Below are 24,459 nucleotides of genomic sequence, written 5' to 3' on the forward strand. Positions count from 1 at the left end.
TGGTTAAAGATGCATTGTAGGATCATCTAGACAAGACAGCAGTAATGATTTAGACGTAGCATGGTTTTGTTAAGAAGTCTTGTCTGACCAATTTGATTGGATACTACGATGTAGTCACAAAGGAACTGTATGCAAAAAATTATTTTGATATGATATAATTGGATTTCAGGAACGCTTTTGACACTGTTGCACATAGAAGACAAATTGGGGAGGTATGGCATTAAGGGCGGGTTGCTACAATGGATAAAAGGATGGTTGAATGGGAGAAGAGAGTGGTAATCAATGGATACTGCTCTACGTGGACTAATGATTTTAGTGGTGTCCCCCAAGGGTTCGGTGTTGGGCCCATTGTTGTTTTGTATATTTATCAATGATATTGATAAAGTCATATCAAGCTTAATATCGAAGTTTGCAGATGACAGAAGGGTTGTTAATAACAGTAATGTATGCTGCGGAAACAGGATCTGGAAAAGTTGGGTATATGGGCAGAGAAGTGGCAACTGAAGTTTAACGTTGACAAATGCAAAGTACTGCATATGGGTAGCAGTAACCCCAGAGAAATGTACTAACTATGTAGTGTTACATTCAGGGTAGTGGAGAAAGAAAGAGACCTGGGGGTAATTGTGCAGTCAGATATGAAGTTTTCTGAGCAGTGCAGTCATTTTAGGAAGGATGTAGAGTTGCAGAACGAGTACAGAGAAGGGCAACAAGACTGGTGAAGGGTACAAAGGGGTGCTCTTTTAAAGAAAGGCTTAAGTTCTGTAAATTGCAGCTTCTGGAGACTAGGCACCTGCGAGGTGTATAAGGCCTTGAATGGATTAAGCAGGCTCAATGCTGATGACATTCTTCCTCTTGCTCAGATTACAAAACTGAGGGAGAATAGATTCAAACTGAGGAAAGACAGTTTTAAAATAGATGTGCGGAAGTTTGCCTATAGCCAGCGGGTAATTGATTAAATTCCGGAACAAAACTTCCATGTGTTGTTGTGGAAGTTGATAGCTTAAATAAATTCAGTGCAGAACTAGACAAACATTTGGAACAAATGGATCAGTGAAATGGTTTTTTGGCTGATACTGTATAAGCTTGCTTTCTTGCATCATGTGTCTCTACTAATGCTAATGACTGGACATATTGTGCAACCCATGGGTAGCATTACCACAGAACACTCTGCAACACCTTATAGAGTCTGTAAGCGTGTACGAGCTCTATTACGGAAAAAAGGCGCCCCAAGACGTTAGGCACGTGTTGCTAATGCAAAACCAACTCAGTGTATATGTTTTATTTATAGGTAAACGCTAGCTACATGACTATTAAATATTTTATTCAACATACCGAGAAAATCTGTGTAAACATTAGAAAGAAATGCGTCGCAGTTTATAAATATTCAAATGCCTGGCACTCTCGTGTAGCACAGTGGTTATAATCACTATCATCCCACACCGGTTAAAAAAATAGGTAAGAGTTCGAATCCCGTCAGTAATATGAAGAATTTTCATGGGTCTTTTTCACAACGTACTCGCGATTTCCATCCAGAAAACCGAGCGAAGAATACACGCAATTACCAACGTCTCACAGCCTTAGTTGCTTTTCCACTTAAGGCAGACTATTGATGTAACATAACCCCATTCAAATGCAATTTGAATATCTACTAGTTCCACAATGTAGACGACATTTCCGTGGGAGTAACGTCGACAAAGGTCACCTCGGACAAAGCAGCAGTCTTTGTCCGAGGACAAAGACCTTCCGATTTTAGTCCATCCGTATGTATATTGATATGGTCTGAGAACTGTGTCTGGTGGGCTGCTTGCCTTCGTTGGAAATTTGATAGGTCCTCGGGCTAAGATTGTATGATGCCAGAAATTCTTTGAGGCAGATGTCTTCAGATGGTCTTTGAGGTAGTTAACTGAAACATCGGCGATTTTTGTACATATGTTTCCATCTTGGATCGAAGAGCTTTGACCTCGTATTGACCAATTGTGACTATGCATTGCCCAACAATGCGTAGCCATAATTGATCAATAAAATGGTCTGGAAATTGAATTTCCTTGTATCAATGCCAACCCTTTCACCACTCGTCTCATTAAATGTGAAAAATAAATAATAAAATTTAATTAACTATTATCATGGAGTAATCATGTTTTTCAATGTCTATATTGCTACATGTCGATAAACACAGTTCGAGGAAACGCGCCATCTATGACCTCGTAGAACTTAATTACCAATTATCATTATAATATAATTTTTCTATTTAGAATTCCTCGCGATATTTCAAGAGCTGTTTAGGCAGTGAGAAAAAATAATAAACCGTTTCGAAACTTGCTTGAAAGACAAATTTAAAAATAAAAATCCTGAATAATGTTTTATAGGTAGAAAAGAAGAATATTTATTTTAATAAACAAGGACTTCCTCCTCGGATAATGGTCTAATATTGAATGATAAATACCAAGGAAAGACGGAAGTGAATGGCTTTTCAAACATACAAAAAAAAAAAGAGAGCGAGGTACCTAAGTTTACGCTTCTATACTGACCAGGTTATTAATCAAGAAAAGGAAGTATTACGCCTTGCTACTTCGTTCCTACTACCTTCCCTTCTGAGACAAAAGCAGACCGACCGCTTGTCCAAAGAAAGTCTTGGAAGAAGAAGATAAAAATTGACACCAAAACCTACCTTTTCTACGCCTACATAATGGTCGCATCTTTTAGAAGTGACGCCATAATTAAACCACACCAACCACCCCCGTATTCGCTCATCTGTCGAAGCATTCAAGATGTTTGCTTTTGTCTGGAGACACAGAAAGAGAGAGTCGGACAACTAAAGCACTAAAAACTACACGTTGCTATTGTGAGAACTTATATTTCCCCCAGTAGATGTGTACCCCATTATTAAGTGGGCGGAACCACCAACAGGCAGTAACAATATACCGTATCTACACATCAGTTCTCGTTAGGGTTAACTGAACACACACAGCCTTCAGTTCCATGTATATATATCTTCCTCTCGTAGAGGAAGCCAGTCATTATACGTTGATTGACAATACGTGCTATGTACGTATAGAAAGGGGAGGGATATATATCGTAAAATTGCTTCAAAAACGCGCCAATTTCAGCCATTTTTGTTTTGTTTCTCTTTCAGTTTTAATTACAGTGAATTTGTTATTTTTTTTCTTATATAGATACATGATTATATTATACTGAACGTCTTTTTAATTCAACATACGCTGCAGAATGGACTTTGTCCTCTATATAAGCAAATTAATTCAAAAAATATATATTAGAATATGAGAAACAAAGTGCCAAGTGAGACTTTTCGATTTTATATCAAGAAATTAAATAAAATCGAAAGATCTACCTTTAATTTGCGCAGGAGAAATAGAATTGCTCTAATATCTGGTTAGGATTCATGTGAGACAATCAAAGAATTAAATTATTCCTGCGACGTTGAAAAGCCGGGATGGGGCACTCAGCTATGCCTTGTATACCTATCACGAGATCACAAGGATACTTCAAGGATGGAGCTCCTTATGTAGCCGCATCTGTCTTTCCTTCTTCCATTTTAAAGATTTTAGGATATTTTAAAATGAGCTCCATCAGGTATGAGAAAGCGCTGCCTGATATGAACAATACCTTACGCGTTACAGACTCCACGGGATTCCAAACAGTGCAATGATAGCAGAAAAAACCCCTGCGTTAATCTTCAAGGAGGTACAACTTATGGCAAACGTCTTTTGTTTCTGCAGTGACCATATGATTATCACGTGCTCCTTTGGAATTTTTAGTGGAGGGATCTGTTCATTATGAGGTCCTGGCAGACTTCTGTACAATCCATTTTGTATTCTCAAGCAAATTCTTAAAACTAGATAGTCCTCTGTCGTCTCTCGCACTTAGATTGAGAGCTCTAAACAAGACTACAGTTATTGCAACCCATGAGCTCACGGTAAATTTAAGGAACACAGCAACAGCGAGAATCTAAGAATCACCACGAAGACATTCGTGGTTTAATATCGAAAAGCAGTAGAAAACATATGACACGCAACCTACACGATCGGGAAAGCTTCCGCTTTCTCAGAATAAACAGGAAGGTCCAACATCAACATCTATTGCAGAGGTATAGGCATTGGTCCTTCCCCTAAGAAGATTTAGCTCACGAAGTCTAAGAGAATTTTAGTTCATAAAAATTCTCAACCGTGACATGTATAAGAATATTTCAAGAGTGGATGTCACAACCCTTCTGATAGTAACCAAGGAACTCGCTATCCTTTTTCCCCTCTTCGGAAATAGCATCCAACAAGAATGATGCAGAAAGTCATTCACACAAAGAGCAATTAAACAAGGTAATAAACATTGTACTGTGGGCTTCGACTGTTTTCCAGTCTTTGCATTAAAAATCTGCTCCGTATACAAAGCTGACTTTATTCTGAGCATTTTTAAACAGCTCCTTCATACATGAACACTATAAACCCATGACCTTGCAATCAAACCAGTCTTTAAAAAGAAGCTCCCCAAGACTCAAAAACTCCAATTCAATATACATCCTTAACGTGAATTGTTTGTTACTCGTTTGGAAAGGTCTGGTTTCGATTCCCATTAGTGAATGGAGAAATTTCTAAAGTCCTCTTAAAATGTGTTTTTTCTAGGGTGGAGGCTTGTACGCCCCCTCCCCTCGAAGTTGGGGTAAGAAGTCCTTCCTGGACTGTTTCCTAAACTTCCTCGCATACGCCGATGATTTGAAATAGTCTATGGTACCCACAGAGACAATCAACATACAGGAACAACTAACCAAAAAGTCGCATTACAGTTGACTCTACTGAATGACTGCCTAGCAATGACAACTACTGCTCAACAACTCCAAATCGAGACAATTGACAGTTACCAAGAGGCGTACAAAGAACGATCAGAAGGGCCACTTCAGATACAGCTATTGACAGGGCACTAAGGACGTCGTCCCGCCTCCACAGGGATCCAGCATCATTAAAGATCTAAAGGCCAGCGGAAGCGGTCAATCCAACAAGCATATTCCTCTTCCGACTCTCCCTAAAGCTTGAACTGTTTACAGGAAATGTTTCCTGCAAACCATCGGCTTGGTTAGTTTTCCAGACCTTGACGAATATACAGAAGACAAAAAAGTTATAGATTCCCAATTCTCGAAAACACGTATCAACTCAACAACCCATAAATCAATTAAAACTTATGTTGTTTATTCAATCCTATCCCTAACTTGTGGTAATCACATTGCTCATCTGGCCGATTATCCACCCACCATTTGTGTTCTTCTTTATTACGCCAGTGGAATAAAGAAAATCGGTCTGCTAACTTTCATTCAATTGGTTTATTATTATTATTTATTTTGACTATCGGGTCGTTAAGCGGACATATGGACGAGAAACGTGATCAATGAACTTTGTCAGAATTGTCGTGCCACAGAGAGAGAGAGAGAGAAAATTGTTCATAGATGTAATCGATCCAAAGTCTCGCGATCTTGTAGAGCGCTTGTCAACGCTTTAACGGCGTCCGATTCTTTTACTGTTTGAGATATCGTGTCGCCAGCAGACACTATAAAAAAAAAAAAAAAAATCAGAATAAACTTTCCGCTGAAAAAAAAAAAAAAAGAGAATAAATTTGTCGATGTCCGTAACGCTGGTCATTAAATATTTAATGTCCAAACAGTGCGTTTTTAGGACGCACTGAACGAGATAGAACTACCAACACAGCGACTGCTATCAGATAATCTTGACTCTGAAGCTCGACACTTGTTTCACCAGCTCTTTGCTTTTCGCAGCCGTTGTGACAGATAGAAATGGGTTTAATGACACAGCGTTGCCAAGAACAATGCGACATAACAGTAAGCGGCCCTGAAAATGGCCCTTTTTCGCGCCAATTGAACTCTGTCTCCGCCTACTCATCACGAGGCACTATATGTTTATTACTTTTGTCCATACAGAGGAAATGACGCGTAAGAAGGAAGTCCATCATAGAAAGCCAAAATTGAAATACTGATTGACTTTTTTTTTTTACGACAAGGTGATAGTGGTAGAACAATTCCCCACTGGCGAGGAGGGGCGGCAAAGAATAATTCCGTAGCAGTTATGCTCGAAGAGTTCGTGACATCGGGTTGAGTTTGTCAACTAATATACCCAACTCAACAACTCCAAAATAAATTTGAAATTTTATTGCAGATGACAGTTGTTCCCGTCAGAATAAAATTGTGTTGTAAATAATAGTTCAGTCCATGCATGCAAATTGGGGTCGATTCACACACACACGTGTGTGCTTTGGATAGATATGCAAGCCTTGTTTCTATAGTTAGCGTGCCATGAAAAGCTGATGCTCATATTTCACTTCGCAGAAGTATTTCTGTTGGCCATTACACGACCCCTTGAGAATGTGGCCATGGGGGAGGGGGGTACACTATTCGGGATCTTAATCTGATAAGATGATACATGTCATTAAACCGTAACTCACGAGCGATAGTAGCGAACTTAGCGCGCAAGGTCCTGGATGATTTTGACCTGCTAGGCCAGGCCTACAATTCGTAATTAATATATATAACAGTGTCAAAAAGAAACTTTCATTGGAAAATAGCAATAAATACTACCCGAATTATGGAGATTAATTCATTTTATTCGTTAAATTCTATGCATAAATAACCTTAACGTAATCTTCTTCCTCTCCCCTCAAAATAAGCCATATTTTCTTTTATATAGTCACAATTTTGGTTTGCACTCGATTGTGGCGCCACCTATCAATCGTGCATGTAACGCTTATAATAATAATTGAATTAATCGTGTTTTGAATAACTGGACTTCAAGCTCATGACTGCTAAATACAATGCTGTTTCTTGTATTCTCTCAATCTTCTGAACTCCTCTGACCGTGTGTTCGTCCCGGAGTATAAACAGAAAATTTAATTTCGTTTTATATCCTAAGTTACAAATTAATTGAATAATAAAGAATTATTTTTTCGAACAACCTGTTTAAGACTGTGTGAAAAGGATTATTAATATTATATCAATCTTATAACTAATTCTTTGCATTTCCTTGTCTGTAAATCAGAAAAGAACTGTATATGCTGTTGGAGATACTTGGATTATCATCAAGGCAACTCATGTTAAGAGGCGTCAATTGCCATAATGAATGTACGTTAAATTTTTAAATTCTGCGTACAAATAATTGAAAATTATCGTACACCATGTTTGCACGACAGTTTATACATCGAAGATAGTTTCCATTAATGCCAAGTTTTATTTTCCTGCAAAACTTGTTTGGAGATAAGAGAAATCCTTCAAATTATCAAGGAAGAAAAATTTTTATTGGTTTCCATTTTTATGAGCGTACCTTTTGTTTCTTTTTCCATTACCGATTTCTTTCCAGTTTTAAAAAAGCAAAAAACTGCGTATAAAGTACAAAGTTCAGCATATGTTAACTATTCTTGCATTACTATCCTTTGCATGCTCTTAAAATCACAAATGGGACCACACTGTCAAAACTCCAATGAAAAAACTCCGATTATAATTATACATTATTATTAAAACACGGTCAGTAAGTAGCAAAATAAGTCTTTTATATCTGTTAGTCTCTTCAAGTTTACCCATTTTTGATCTATTTTTGCCCAAAACTTCTTTACCCCATCTACAAAATGCGTTTGAAATAATGCTAAATACTCATCACTTCCGGTAGCTATCACTACCGGATGTAGTTGTCAAGATTTCAATTTAATTCTGTTTATCCTTAAAAAAAAGAAAAGAAAAGGTGTGTGAACAGAATTTTGCCTAAAATAACTGTTATGCAAAATAAAAGAGAATTTTTATATACTTTTTCGCAACAAATTTAAATAATACAGTTTTTTATAGATATTTCTTTAAAAAAAAATGGGAACATGTTTAATTAGGAACAAACATTACCCAACACCATAATTGTGTCTAATCCAACAAAGAAAGTGAGTATCACGCTTTCTACTGGACACAGAGTGTCAGTTCTTCTCAGAACCCAACAAGAACGTTTTTCGTTCGATGATAAGATAAAATATTCGTCTCTTGACCTAACGATTAAGAACATCCTATTTTATTTAAAGCAATCCATTTCTCATAACTAAAATATAACAAGATAACCTTGGATGTGTTCTATTGCGGTAAATAGATGATAGATATATCTTCTCAAGCAGTAGTTTCCTCAATTTCCAACCGTGAAGGATATTTAAAACTCCAGCACACAAAACAGGACTTCCTTTATATTACATGGACTTCGCCATTTGAGGTTTTTTTTTTTCCTTTTTGCAATAGAACTGTATATGACATATTTATCCGTTTTGCAGCGAACTCTTCTAAGTGTATTTATAGCTTTTACGTGACGTCCAGGACCTTCATTTGCTTTGCCATTTCAAGGAAGAGAAGGTCACGGAATTTTCTTCAAGCTATTTCCTCTTCCGCATATGTTAGATGTTCTTTCATTACGATCCCTTGCATGTTCCCTCTTAAAATCACAAATGGGACCGCACTGTCAAAACTCAAATGGAAAAATTCGTCTTCCTCGTGGTATGCAATGCTCCTTGTAGGCGCTGCACGTGAATTCTGTACGCGACTTACATTGGATTTTTTTTTTTTTTTTTTTTTCCCCCGAGTAAAGTCACAATGAAGAGATTGCTAATAAGTTTTTCTACGTGAAATGAATATTAAAATAATAAAACTCCGGTCATAAATTATCTGCGAGTACAAACAATAAAGATTTATTCCTCTGGTTCTAATAATTTATGTACATTAATCTGACTGTGTGAATACAAACAAACCACCAAGCAATAGTAAACTCAATTACTTTTTGATTGTTTTAGTCATTATTTGCGACTTACTGATCAAAATCAGTAAAGAAAATTATATATCTACCACTGATGCTGTTTTCTTCCCGGGTACTCCTTAATTAATAGAGGTGTTTTTTAAGTTACTTTTTTTTTTTTTTTTTTTTCTTTTTCAGTAGGAAATAAACTTTGACAGGGGTTGTTTCTTTCCGAGTGTTCCTTATATTCTTTTCAAGGATAACTATAAAAATATATTGGGATATAACTTCTCTATGGCCTTCAACTGTGTTTATATGTCCGGCACACTCTCAAATATTTTAATTTCTGTTTTTGGCTCAGGACTTGCAGTCAAATGTTTGACATAAGAGTTGCTCAGTCGTGTTGACAGTTAATTTTACACACTTCGCCTCATCTGCTGACTTTCCAAGAGCCTGGCTTCATTATCTATCAGTCAAGAGCAGGTGCCAAACAAACACCCATCCGTAACACCTTCCAAGTTTCTTTTAAACCCATCCCCATAGTTTCCATTAAGACCAAGTCCTCTGTTCAATCATTTCTTTTCTCTATCGCTCTGGCCTATTCACAAAGCGCAACCAAGTGAGCAGATGTTAACAGGACTGTTTATCGCGTCTGTAGGTCATGTCGCCCAAGTGGACAACGGACAATTATGTCGCACACTGAGAGTAAGCCCGAGTTAATTGAGTTTACAGCTTCTACACCTGCGTAGTTTAACGGCGGCAAACCTTAATGAGAAAGAATCCTCAGGCGCTCCAGGTAATCATGTTGCATAGAACTTTTGAGTTAGACAGGACCTTAATATGTGAAATACTAATAATAATTGTCTAAAAGAAAAAAAAAAAACTTCGTTAAAAGTTCAGTGTTGTTTGCCACAGTTTTCATTACTGACCGGCAAAGAGACAGTACTTTTTAATCAGCAAAATAATCAACAGGCCTTCATTCCCTTAACATTTCAATCATGCCTGTTAACGGAAGTAGCCCTGAGTGTTCCCCACCCTAGAAATATTGAGGAAATGCGGGACAGAGGAGGCAGGATAGAACTTCAGCTGCTTTGGCACATTCTGTTAGGTGTTTCTTCGCTGAAATGGTTCTACTATATTTAATTAATCTCCAAAGTAAAATAATTTGGACAAAAGTTTAATTATTTTAGTTTTCAAAATAATTTTAAGGAATGAATTATTAATATTAATATAATTAATTTAATTTTACGAATATTAATAAGATATTTTATAAATATCAATATTAATTTAAGTACTTTTTACTTTATGATGGATACAAAATATTTAATATACTTATGGAAGTTTATATCAAATTAAAATAAAATAAGAATTATTATAATTAAGGGAATTTTATTAATTTAATAAGAGATTAAGAACTACTTAAGTATTGGCTAACTTAAATATATTATAATATAATAATTAACACCTTAGTATAGCTAATGAAAGTATCAGGTAACTTAAAATTAGTGGTGTACGAAACTTGCTCAAATGATTAATAAATGAATAAAGGGGATTTAAATTTTAAATCAATGATTATTCTTGATCAAGATTTCTCGTGAGTGTTTTAGAGAATCGGTCAAAAAGAATTGACATTCAGATGCTCGTATTTTGTAATTCTGGACACCTTTGAGGATGGAATAAATATTCAAATAAACACAAGATGGAAAATATTGAGATTCAGACTCGTTTCTGGGTGTGTCTTCTTTCTTTCTTCTCCATTGTTATTGTAGTGATTTAATATCTTTTATTTCTATACAACTTTCACTCATTCTTATCAAGACATTCATTCAGTATCTACTTGGTTGTTCCCTCAAATCTAATTTCGTTATATAATGCGAATGGAGAGAACCAACATGTGCTTAGCATAAATGTATTAAGTCTATTATAATGCAGTCCAATTCGGGATATGTGCGTGGCATTGTATCAACAAATATTTGAACTTATAAAGGTATCGACTTCTCTTGTGGAGTCCTTACCTTTTCACTTGGAAATAAGCTTAAAGAATGAGGCGTCATTATATAAAAGCCTTTGTCAAAGATGACATGTATGTAATAAAGAAATTTGAATACTTGGTCTCTTTGTTATCGTTAATATGAAATACCAATTACTTACTATATACATTACTGAGCTTGGCAAAATAATATCAGGATTAGAAAGAGATGAAAACGAGATCTATTACGTGATTCTTTTTTTTTTTTTTTTTTCTTCCCTCATCGATAAAATAAAAAAAACCACCACGGTTGGGGAACGTTCAAGCTGGGAGGTTTATTGTTGATATTGATAGCGAGGGGTGTTCGCAGCTGTGTGAAATTCGCTCTATTGGAAGTTTAAGTGATATCAATGAAACTATATTGATCGAAATAAGACTTGTGCTTGTAATTATTTATTTTTTTCCTTTTCAGCTCTTAGGAACGGCTTTACATATGGAAATCTTTATAATACGTACAAAGACCGCGAACTGTTCACCGATCAAAAAATCGATTACTAATGCAGATATTTAACAACAAGTCTATGGAAGTCAAGCTATTGTGGACGTGGTGGGCTAAAAATTAATATTAATATTTAATAACGGTTGCGAGAGAGCCTTATAGAGGTGTTTTACAAAAGATTTTCAAATAAAGAAAATAATATTATGGTTAAAGGGTTTTTTTTACTATTGGTTTAAATTATTTCGATCAACAAAAATGTAAGAATGATACATTCGTTGTTTAAATACTATTATGAAGTAATTTTGTCTTACTAATCTGTGCGATCTTTAAGTATATCAGTATTATACTTAAAACATCACACAGAGTCAAGAATCAGTATTAATAACTAATAATTAGGATGAAAACGTCAATGAAATAAAAAATAAATAAAATATTGCTCTACATTTAGGTGTATGAAAATATCCTTCACAATAAAAGTAAACATAAACATACCTCGTTATTTACAAACCCAAAGTAGTTGGGATTTAAGCAGCTCCACTTTTTTTTTGTCCAAACAATCCTTAAGGATAAAAAAATACTCCAAGGAACCACTAAGGATCCAACCCAACAAAGGCTGGTAGATAAAAGTTAAGGTGCAACCGATTTTACACTCTTTTTAACTCGAATTGAAATAATGCACAGATCAAGTAATTAATTTAATGGGGTTATGCAATATCGTTGAACAATACTCAAGGATGGGAAGTTTTAAACAGAGTGGTAGCACCGTGAATCATTTAGTTCGACTGTGCATGGATATCAAACCAGGTCTTGAGTAAAGTTCCATGCTGTATTGGAGCACAGGAACTGTATGAATGACTCACTGAGGTAAAGAACGGTCGGCAGGATGAGAGCGACCTAATCACTGAGGGTGGTAGCAAGGGTCATGACTATCCTGGTTTGGAAGGCAGTTTCCGGATATACGAAAAGCATCCCGAAGAGTTGAATAAGGTTAACCAAAGATCAAAACACCGGCGGATGACCGTTATTTGGACCTAACTGTCATCGTAGGGAAATGAGAGCGCAACTCTTCCGAATGTGCAGCCTCCTAAGGACAGGGATGTCTCGCATCAAAATGTATCCCGTTGGTCGCAGAAGAGAGACTGCATGAAAGACAACCCAGGATTTCTATCCCTAACTGTGTTATCGTAAGAGCAATGCTCCAGTGTGATGTTCATGAATGGGGCCACGTTCAGTTTACAGATGGAGACTCATCTGGGATGGGGAAGAGAGAGACTACGATAAACCAAACCAGAAACATCACGGAATGGGGCAGCCAAGATCTCACATGCTCCCGTTGAGCGAAAATAATGTACTTCGGTACCGAATTTCATTAGTTTGTGTCCGATATTTGCAAAGCGACTCTAGCTATAATTACTGTTCTGTTTCTAACCATTAATTGTGGGAATCAAGTAATTACCATGATTCCTGCTCGTTGCATAGTTGGAAGAACTTGATTTCCAAGTTCAGCAGAATGTTTATGCCATATTTTAGGGCAATACTGACTGAAGAAAATGTTTTCTTTTTGCGATAACACTAATGGAAAAAAATAAATAACAGCAGCTAATTTCAGTTTAAAAAATAGTTTTATTACTCATAAACCCACAATCAGTTTTCTGTTAGGTATCGATCTAGCATAGAGCCAGACATTGCAAAGCTTAAAAACAACAGGAAGTTTTTTAATATTTCATATCATACTCAAATTAACTCGCATTTCGTATGAGGGTTTTTTATTTTCTTTTTTAAACTGCATAAGCAGATTTTCTTTGAGGTTCAAATTCATGAATTACCATCAAAGATGTTTTAAAATTTTTTGACGTTAAACGCTCTTAGCACACTTTGCTCAGTGACACGGGACAAAGTTAGTTTGAAAAATGAATTCTTCGTTGGTGAACAACTTCTCGCCAAGGGTATTTAAGAAGAAAGAATCCTCAAATCATCCCAATGGTCTGAAGATGTTTTTCAGTATTTCTTCTCAATGTACGATCGAGACCTTGAAGTTTCCTCCAGTGGTTGGAAACTTCACGGTCTCGATCGTAAGTGGAGCATGCAGAGATCCACTAGAACTGCGAAAAACTTTACCAAATCTGTCTTGAGAGTGGACACAACGAAGGTGATTATCTGCTGTTGAAGTTGACACATGGTTTCGTTCGCATTCATTTGCTCTTCCACTGCTAAAATTTGAAAATGTGCCTTGGAATCCACTCCTTGTAGAGAACTTACCATTCTCTCTCAGTAGTCATGAAGCAGACAGATGCTCTGATCAGAATCAAGTGTCACAAATCGGCTTCCTAGAGGCACAAACCTGACTGGATCGTGATGGTAATTGAATAAGAACATTCTTCCATTTTGTCTCTGAGTTTTGATCCATGTGAGATGAGATTCAGATGGTATGAATGACTTTAAACATTTGTAGTCAGGGAGAGTTAGCAGATTTTATAGATTTTGGGTACAGTATTTTGTGAAAGAAATGAAGGGTTGCGTGTAATCATTCTATGAATAGATGAGAGCTTGTGGTCGGTGACGGATTTGTATATCGGGCCAATTCTAGTAAAGATCTGAATGATCAAATCAAATGTGATTCGCCAAGTATGCACATAAATTAACGTCAGCTTTTTATGAATAAAAAAATTGCCTTTAATAGAAAAAAAAAATTAAGTACAAGTCGCCTTTTTAGACGATAATCATCACTATGAACATATTCGTTCATGCGCAAAAATTAAACAGACGCATACGTATACATTTCTTTGTACAAGCGCACTATTTGTTACCCAACATGCACGTGATTAAAAAACGCCATGTTGAGTACGGTTACCAGGTTTTTGACAGTAGTTAAGGAAGAACTAACACGCTTTGCGGGAACGATAGGTCCTTTGGCAGCACGCGCGGCGTAACCGGACAAGGGCGTCGTTGTTGCTGCTCACAGCTGTATCCACAATATACACACACACACACACGGAAACGACTGTACTGCATTATTACAGCGATGATGGAAAGGCCTGAAAGCCCACAGACAACTGATCACACGAATCTCACGCCACAAGAAGAATAATTTAATCACCTTAATGATGTGATAGTCTCGGCTACAGTGTGCCCATCAGTATGTACTCATTCACTTCAACCTGTTGATTGCAAAATCTGTTATAAAAAGAACTTCAATTATGCGCAACAGTTTTCTCCGTTGCACATAAGTAATTCTTAATTTGAAAGGAGAAACTAAAAAGCATTTGCACAAATCGCCGAATATGTTGGTATGGTAACCGTGCTTCATTTGGTTGGTTAGCCTCCTGCAATCGAAGATCAGATTAACGAGAATAAGACATGACTGATCAGGAAGCAGGTGCGTCATTCATCAACCTGACAATACGTCAACTTCCAACATCTTTAATTGTGAAGGTTGTCTTCGTTTTAATTGTAGAAGTCAACAACCTTTTTAAGAAATTATTTCCGTTAAAATAACTGCTTTTAAGTATTGAGGATATGAGTCAGTTGGGGGGGGGGGGTTATCACTCATCCATTTCGGAATGGTTTGGGTTCGAATCTCGTTTAAGTGAAGATTTTATACCTTGTAAATAGACGCCATACCCTTACACTGATCTAAAACTACCCAACCCTTCAGCGATCAATCTGAAGCACACAAAAAAAAAAAGACTTTTGTTCTCTCAGTTAATAATTTAAACCCTGGCCCAATTGTAATGCGAAAGGACGCATTACAACCACTAAAATCAGCAAAAAATAGCCTATCAGTGTATTGAGGACCAGACTGGAATTAGCATCAGGGTTTCCCTTCGACTTTCACTGATTATTTATAAGTCCAGTTTGAATTTGGAGCGCAGTACAACCGAGCCAAGCCTCTAGTGCTAAAGGACCCTGATCTTTCCCCTCCTCCAAAGCACTCCCTGGATGACTGTCATCATCAATAACTCGGTAAAGCAAAGCAGGCTTATTTGCAGACATTTTCCCAGAGTTTACGATGTCACCTAGCAATAACTTCGACTACTCATGGATTTATGTAATTAAATATAAATCCGTGGGTAGATTAACATGTCAGATGACAACATCTTGATCATTAATAAAATCAAGAACAGTATTGCGTCTTATCCAGATGGCTCCCCGATTTCTTTTTGATTTAGGAATGCAGCTCTGTACTTGCTCTTATACTGGATACATTTTTTTTTTTTTACTTCCTGCATTAGATATGGCATCATTCTGCATCAAAATGGATGGAGAAGGGATATCCTTCATTCCAAATCTGGCTCGAGGGGAATTTTTTTTCATTCACTCATTTATTAATTATATACAATATAATTAAATAATACAAAGTAAATACATGATTTACATATAATTATATGCTCTGTACATATCATTAAACACTCGTGTTTAAGTGTGTTCTTTAATTAGGGCAGCTCCCAGGCATAAGCCCAACTCCACCTTGAAAACTTGTGAATGTGTACTCTTTACAAAGCAGGCCTGGAAAAGTAAGTTGAATTACCTGGGTCTGGTTTTACTGTAGTTCAATTCGCGCATGAAATTCCGCAGCCACCGGATGGTAGTGCAATACCAGTGAGTGCCAGCAATCCCGCTCCCCGAGTTGCCCATATAAGGGAGCCAGCAGGGGGGAAAAAATTCACAATTCAACTTAATATCTCCTCATTTGCTGTTCCACAAGCACTTGAACGTCAAAACCCAATACAGATACTGTCCAACAAATGTCCAACTGTTCCCCATGGAAAAATAGAACCATTAGAGCACCAGACCCGCCGCAATGAATCAGGTCCAGCACCCTAGAATCCAGAAGGAAGTATTCATCAAAAGACAACTAATTAGAGCACGAGATCCAACACCATGAATCAGGTCCAGCACTCCAGCCAGAGTGAGAATCCAATAGTTGAAGGCAATGTTCTCCAAAAATCACAGAACTGACACAAGGAATCGGGTCCAACAAGGAACTCCATGAAGACCATCCAGTCACCAGGTTTGTCCCTCAAAGAAAGGCTCTAAGAATAGTTCTTGCAAAAGCAGCAGCTGAAAACTCCTGAAATGAATTAAAGCAGTCACGATTTGCAATAAGTAAATGTACTGTACCACACAATAAGCCAGGAATAAGTGCCATCGAAGTCTGCCTTTGGTCTTCATACTCCCGACATAAAAAATTACATGCATCCAAGTCTCCTGTTCGCCACATGTACAGAAAGGATCTGTCTTCAATCCTCTCTCATATAATTTGGCCCTAAGTGAGCCATGTCCTGTTAACAAAAAATAAGTATACATAGAATGCGCAAACCAAGATGCCACGGATTTTGACAATGCATAGTTCACTTGGGGAATATATTTCCTCGTCACAGCTCCAACATCACCACTTTCCCATCTGGTCTGCCATAAATCCATTAATTTATTCCATATTCGTTGTTTTTCTTCTTTAATATTATTCTCCAAATCGATTGTGATATCCAAAAACGTTAACAACATACCCTTTTTTCAATTTGTACAAAAAACCTCTGTAGACAATAAATAAATCCAATGGCATGGTACCAGCAATTACCTGTAGGGGATTTGTAGACACTGTTCTAGGTACTTTCAGTAAAGTTAATAACACAAAGCGCTGAAGTGATAAAAGTTTCAATCGAATCCTAGTTTTAATTACCACAGAAAACCAAGCAGCAGCCGCATATGCCACTATCTGGATAAAAATAGGTCTTATAATACAATGACAACACCATCTTATTCAATTTCCACTCCTTACGAGACATCCTGGAAATGGAGGCAGTAACGCGTCTTACTTTTACATTCAGGTGTGAAACATGTGGCAAAAAGGAAAGTTTGTCATATATTATTAATCTCAAATACTTAGTTTTAGCCACATAAGGAATCTGAACTCCACCTAAAAGAACTCTTGGAGGTCTGCCGTAATCAAATCGTTCTTAAGAACCACAAAACAGGTCTTACTTGCGGAGATCTTCAATTTGTTCAATTCGGCCCACAGCATTAAAACATCTAAAACACTATTTTTCCTTCCAATATAAGTCTGGAGTTCCCAGAAACTCCAATTATAAGGTCATCAAGCACAGGCTACCTTAACAAACTCTGTATCCTCCTTAACAAGCCACTGATCTAAAACTGCATTCCAAAAGAGAGGTCCCAAAACCGAACCTTGAGGAGAGCCTCTCGAGACATCGGCACTATATGACAAATGACGTGATCGCACAGTAATAAATCTGTCCTGAAAATATGACCATATAGTATTAAATATATAACTATTACACTGTGCAAGCACAAGAGATCGAAGAGCATTTTCCCACCATGCCGAATCAAATGCTCCTTCAAAGTCTAAAAAGACCATAAGAACATATCAGAAAAATCCTTGATGTAGTTGAAAAGAGATGTTATGGCGTCCTCTGTAGAGTGCCCCTTCTTAAATCCATGCTGATCAGCAGAACACAGATGCTTATCCTCTAACATCCCTAAAAGTCTGGGAGCAAGTAACCTTTCATAAACATTACCCATGTTCGCCAAGAGAGAAATTGGTCTGTATGCTCTCGGATCAGTCTTAGGCAATTTGCAATATCTTTATCAGTGTCAGCTTCCACGGTCTTGGAAAAGTACCCTTAATGAAACATTTATTAAATAAATTTAACATAATTTGAGGAAAATAATCATTAAACTTCATGATTACTTGATTAAGTCAAAACCCGGATGGGTTTCAATTAACCCGGATGGATTCAATTAAGTCCAAACCCTTAATGTTCAATTTAGCTACAGTGCACTCAACTCTACCAAACTGAACAGTTCAGCATCATAGTCACCTGCCCCTGTAAACTCAGTTAATCCAATCCAGCGTATCTCCGCTTGCTCAGGTGAATCATCTTGAGGAAATAACTTTCTAACAATCGTTTCCACAGTAGAAAACCAATCCGATGTCTCATCATTATTGTTCAATACAGTGCTGTATATTTCTCCACAGAAATTTTATACACGACACCCCAGGGATCTGTGTTACCAACCTCATTAACCAAATTTTGCCAACAAGTTCTCTTTCTCTCAGCAATAGCCTTATGAAAAGCCTTTCTTCTCTCTTTATAGGCATTTTTAAATGATTCCATATCAACACTAGAGAGATGTCTATTTCTTTGGTATACTTTCGTAACCTGGCATTCCTGAGATCTAAGAGCAGACAAAGCTGGAGTCCACCACGATTTTCAAATTGGTTTCCTCTCATAACAGTATATCCAATGTGCCAAAAATGTGTTGTGCTTAAAACAAATATTTTCCAATTTATGAAGAGCTATCTAAATATCTTCAGATGGTGGGCAATACAATGATACCAGGCAGAAAGAAGAAACTTATGAAGACAAGAATGGTGGTCACACACGCAGAGCACAAAACCGTGATTGACGTTACCACAAGGTCTTGATCAAAAATCACTATAGCAGATTTTGGAGGAACATACACATCTGCTACTATTCTAGTAGAAGGAAACACAATTTTATGGGCTGCCCCTCCCACTTGTGAGGAATAAAATGGCTCCTGGATACAAACAATATCTACACAATGCTCCAAGGCCCTTATTTCATCAGCAACTGCCCGACAGCGCTGACCATTTATTTGCAAAATTTTTAAATCTATGTCCATGCAAAGCTCCAGAGGTAAAATCACCAGACAGAGCTGTATTTCAACTACTGTACATCCAAATAAAAAGTCAAGGGCGTAGTAGCTAATGCACCAAAAATAACCTTAGCAAATCTTCTGCACCTTAAAACCCATTCCATTTATTGTCTTTTTGATTTTTTTGGCTAAAACCATAAAACGGAAGATTCCAATACCAACAACTCTTTCCTTAAGAGCATTTCTCAACTTAATTTTACCAACAACTCAATTGTAGAATCCACAGTGTACAGGATAATGTTATTTATTCTATAACTAAAATATTCAAGATTCCAAAAGGTGTACGAAGCAAACGAGTGTATGAATATGTTTCCATAGGCTTGAAACAGCCTGTTGTCTTCAGGGTGGACTGCCAAGCCTGTTCCCAATTCAATTAGTTATGTATAATGAGTACTTAGTCTTGTTAATTATATAGGCAGCTTGTTGTTACATGGAAGGCCCAGTGGTAACTGACAGTACACCAATTGATGAGGATCGGAAAGAAAGGCACCCAGCCTTCCAACTTCGGGGTAACACAGTGTGAGTTACAAGACTCGAACAAAGGATTTAAAGGCAGTCAGGTCTCATCGCAGTCCATTTGAAATATCTACTAACAGGTTCTCAAATCAGATTTAGAGATCCCACACCTCCAAATCTTGTTTAAAAATGCATAAGTGAGTAATCTGTGTATTTTCTAGCTCAAATAAGTGGATGGAAGGTAGGGAAAAACCTAGCGATGGATGGGATTTCAACTTTCCACTTGGTGGACACCAATCGTTACAGACTTTTCCAGAAAGGTTCAAATGTGGAAAAAAAATGACTAATATTCACCTAACAGAATTAAGTGCGGATGATCATTTCACAGCCGATGCCTCTAGGTTCAAAAACGCTCTAACAAGGTAGCGATCGTCTCCGTATATTGAAAGATCGAAGGTAATAACCATGATTATATACAGTGTGTAAGCAGATAATTGGGCAGAACAGCCGTGTCAATGAGACAGGCTTGCAGTACGATGGTCATGGCCCACCCGTGTTTCTTTTGTTCTGTCTTGTTAGACACATTCATCTGATAGCATTTGGTGGCTTTCTAAGATAATTGCTCCTTAGATTTCCAATCAGCTGACGAGAAAAAAAAAGTAGCGAAGCACACCAAGGATTACTATATACGAACAAAGCATTCGATATCGTTAAGTACCAATTTTGATTTAAATGTGAAGGGATGATGATCTTCCTGCGAGGTTGATTCCCGGATGAGAAGGAACAAAAACTGCGTGCATTTCCGTTTCCTGACTATGTGATGGGGTACAATAACCAGTCCTTTGGAATAAAGAGAAAAAATAATGTAATCCGCTAAGATGATAATGACTCCAGTAAATATATTTAATTAGAGGTTACTTAAGTTCCATCAAGACAGGTGTCCAAGAAAATAATCGCATACAGTGACAACTATGCATGTGTAGATCGTTCCAAAGCAATTAGCGTAAACGTTGATGCAGGCCCATACAATGAAAGTTTATAATTCGTTTCTCGACACACGAACTGTAGAGTGTCCTTAACAATCCCCATAATTGGGTATGCATTTTACTTTGTTAAAAAAAAAAAAAAAGGTACTATTCGCTGAAAATTAACATAAATAAGAATTTGAGACAGACATTCGCATTTATAGGACCTCAAAAAACCAAGAGCTGATTTTAAGAAAATAAGAATGAGAGCTGGACACGTATTATCCTTCTTTCTCTCTATCTATAAGAGGTCTTGGGAGTGCAAATCTTGACAGCATCCACTGTGCTATCCTGCACAACACCCTCCCATGGGCTAAAAGACAGAATTCCGCGTGGACAACAGATAGAATATGCGTTGGATGATGGGACAACCTGGACTTCAATTTAATTTTGAAGACTTTAATTTTAAGAATTATTTTTGAAGATGAAATTACGTATTAAAGAAAAATTCATTAGTTTAAGTGCTTTCAAAAATTTAACCGATCACAGATTTAGCAGAAGAAATTACATCATTTAAAGATGAAATATTTGTTATGTATAAAGCTACTTGTGAATACAGAAAGTCCTTGGTTCTTCGTCACAGTTACTCCTAGAACCGCGACGAACAACAGGACCGATCAATCACTGTATTAACTTGCATATGACAATTTATAGCAGCACATAGCTTTATGAGGAGGTTGGAATAATACGTCGCTGTCACAATACAGCCCTTTTGAACGTAATCTGTTAGTATTACATCATGCTGATCCAAAAAAAAAAAAAAAAACTGACAGCATCACCTTGCCAACACTTGGTTACACCTTTGCCCTTTTTGGGGGGCGGTGATTCTGCATGTTTCCATTGTTTTGACATTTGATAGATCCATGTTTCATCCATGATGACTAGCCGTGAAAAAATAAAACAGTCCTCTTGCTTTTCCTAGCATATCGGCAACATTTCATGTGCCCTTTCCTTTTTCTGGTAAGAGGTCAGAAGTCTGAGAACCCGTCTAGAAGACACTTTAAATTATATGCAATTGTAAATGGACGATGTTCTCCACAGACCTTACACTAATTTAGAGCTCCGCAGGTAGTTCTTTGACGCTAATACTGCATGGTTCCAGATTAATGCTTTAATTTTTGCAACACTCTTCTGTTACAGCAGTTGCTGGGTGTCCTCGAATTTCTTCATCGTGCACCGAGGTTCTTCCACATTTGAATTGTTCATATCAATTGCAACAACACTATAACATGGGCAGTCTACTCCATAAACAGTCACCATTGCTTCGTGGATTGTTTCTCTTGCAGAAAGAGGAACCGAATCATTGATCTGTATTCCACTTTATCCATTGTGACCACTTCACTTCATTCAGCGCTGCAAATAAAAAATTAATCGTCAGATCAAAACCAAATTTTTTGTGGTTGCTATAGAGACTTCAAGGTATCAAACAAACAAACAAAAATCATCTTTCTATCACAACTACTGGGTGAATAAAAATGTTTATGAGTTCCCTTCATAAAGCAATCAAACCACCCAGACCAGCATTACAAAGTTTCTTCATTTGCACTTTCGTCAACTCCTTGCTTTAATGTATATGTACTGGGTGCTTTGTCCATAATTATCCTCATACTAATGGGCATATGCCGATGATTGCGATATTCACTTCAGATGGCTTAGTTTTCCAGTTTTTCCATAACTTTACTTTGGTGGCATTCATCACTTGATATCTCTGCTTTCTTTTTGCAAGCGGATCTCGCCGAATTGAAGGCATGGATGAATCTTGTGCACACTTCAAAACTGAAATCATGTTCAGCTTTTGCTCCAGTACGTTGGCCATATAGAAAATCCCAATATAATTGAGTGATCTTCACACTCAACATTAAACTTCATTAGAAGATTTATACGGACTCCATTAATAATAGTAAGAAACGTATTGAAACATCTGAAGCTATTTTTGGCGATTTTAATGTATTCTTAAAATTAGTCGAATAATTGAAAGTAATATTAAGGTTACAATCAAATTTATAAGAAATTTAGAGAAATTCTTACTAAATACACAAATAAAACTGGTTTAACAGAAATACGACGCGGTGTGAGCCATCATGGACTTTGGTGTTTGCGTGTGGACAAGAGGCGATGAATTAATGGGTCGCCACTTTGTCCACCGTAGGTTAAAGCCCCAACACTTACTCTATAACTTAAACTTCTTAGAGGAAATGATCGAAACTTAGAGAGCCTATGGTTGAGAAATGTATTGGGGGCTGAAGGTAATCCTCACATGGAACTTTAAGTGAATTCTTTTCCACACAGTTTAAGTTGTTGAAACAAAAACGGTAGCCATGCCTTAAGCTGAAGCAACGAGTCAAGACAATGGAGCTGAGCAAAAGCGATCATCACCTGATGCAACCCAACCCAGTACTGGAATGCACACATGGGATCAGGCGAACGTTGGACAAAAGCAGATCGCAAATTAAGCTGTCATGATCAGATAGACAACAGCGGCGATAATCCCCTGAGAGTCCTACCCTAGTCCAGGTATTTTGTCGCGATGCAGCACAAAATGGACACGGTTACTACGGGAAAGAAAACAAAAACTCCTTTCTATATATAGGTGGAATTTTGGAGGTAGCTAGAGAGGGCGGCAAGGCAACAAGTTTTAGATGGGGGATTGCGGGTGGTGGAAGGTAGATATGCATGCTTGTCCCGCTTTAATTAAGCCAAGTACCCACAGTATTTGTAATAAGTTACAGAAATATAAGGTCAATAGTAGGAGGTGGGGAGGAATGAAATAATTCAGATTGAAAGATAATCTAATTGAAAATCTTCGGAGTAAACAAAAGACTGTCTGATCTCCAAGAAAGTAGTTGCAGAAATTTCCGACAGCTATGGAGCCTAAGTTCAAATTAAGCCAGCCAGATTAAGTGGAAAAGCGTCATAGCGTTCTCGAGCAACGATAAATCTGAAGTGTGTGTTAAATACCAGACACTTTATGGTTAAGACATGAAGAACACTGGAACAGGAAGGCATTAAAATTAAATTTACAAATGATAAATATAACTGTATGCAAGCATTAAAGTTAATAGAAAGCACAGCCAAATCGTAAGACAAATAACCGGAGGCTGCCCACAAGGTATATATTTTGAGCCCTCTCTGCTGAAATGCGGTGTTAGATAAATAGCTTGCCAATAACCACCAGAATTCCATCAAACTGGCTTATGCGGATGATTTGGCAATCATTGTCGATGGCGATTCCAGGCAACAACTGGAAGATACCTCCAACAACATCCTGGAGGACTTGGCGAGATGGTATGATATATTACAGCTCACGATCTCGACAGACAAAACAAGACAACTGAAAGGCCCGATGAAGACCCTCAAGAACACCCACCATTAAATACAGAAGCCAATGAATCAAACATGAGTCTATATACAAATACCTTGGTGTCCTCCTTGATGACAAGTTTTCTTTCATTTCGCATTGTGATTATATCAAAAGCAAAAAAAAAATGCAGAATCTCGCAGGCAAAACCACAAGAGTCACAAGAAAGGAGTGGGGTTTCAAGGGGGGGGGTGCATATTTAAACTACATTATCAGTGCATCTTTTTCCCCATCATGACATACCAAGCTGGAGTCTGGGGATACAGAGTTATGGTGAAATCTGTCCAGAAGATATTATTACAAACACAACGAACTATTTTCTCACAATCTCCAGAGCCTGCAGAACGGTTTCTAGAGACATAAGTCATCTGTGAAAAATTGTCCATCAAATATGAAATTATATTCAACTACCTGAAATTCAACCTTAGACGACATAACCCAACAGAGATCGAGGACATCTCCCTAAATCGAGATAGGCCGATACAGGAGGAAATAACCAAAATTAGGACCAAGCTTACTGAGCTTTGGCCACAGGACTGGAATAATACACTTGGAAGTGCAGCTTTCGTCTTCTGCTCATAGAGACATAGAATCACATTCTACATGACTGCCTGTACACATGAACATTAGAACAAGCCTCCATATCCTAGCAAGAATTGTAAAAAGAGGAGATTCACCTTCCCTGCTGACAT

At 37.4% G+C, this 24,459-nt stretch overlaps 1 protein-coding gene across 3 annotated transcripts in view; it reads right to left on the bottom strand.

Moving 5' to 3' along the window:
• The window catches only part of LOC150088469 (protein trachealess-like), a 369,924-nt gene that overhangs the window by 261,855 nt on the left and 83,610 nt on the right, over positions 1-24,459 (bottom strand). The window contains exon 1 of one of the 3 annotated variants that reach the window (XM_090369531.1): positions 2,669-2,769. The exons of the other annotated variants lie outside the window; for them this stretch is intronic. The gene's annotated coding sequence lies outside the window, so the exon portion shown is untranslated. Of the gene's footprint in view, positions 1-2,668; positions 2,770-24,459 lie in introns of those variants that run through there. 3 annotated transcript variants of the gene reach the window in all.

This window comes from Mastigoproctus giganteus, chromosome 3 (assembly GCF_048544385.1).
Source record: "Mastigoproctus giganteus isolate SK-2022 chromosome 3, ASM4854438v1, whole genome shotgun sequence".
In the NCBI taxonomy this organism is placed as follows: Eukaryota; Metazoa; Arthropoda; class Arachnida; order Uropygi; family Thelyphonidae; genus Mastigoproctus; species Mastigoproctus giganteus.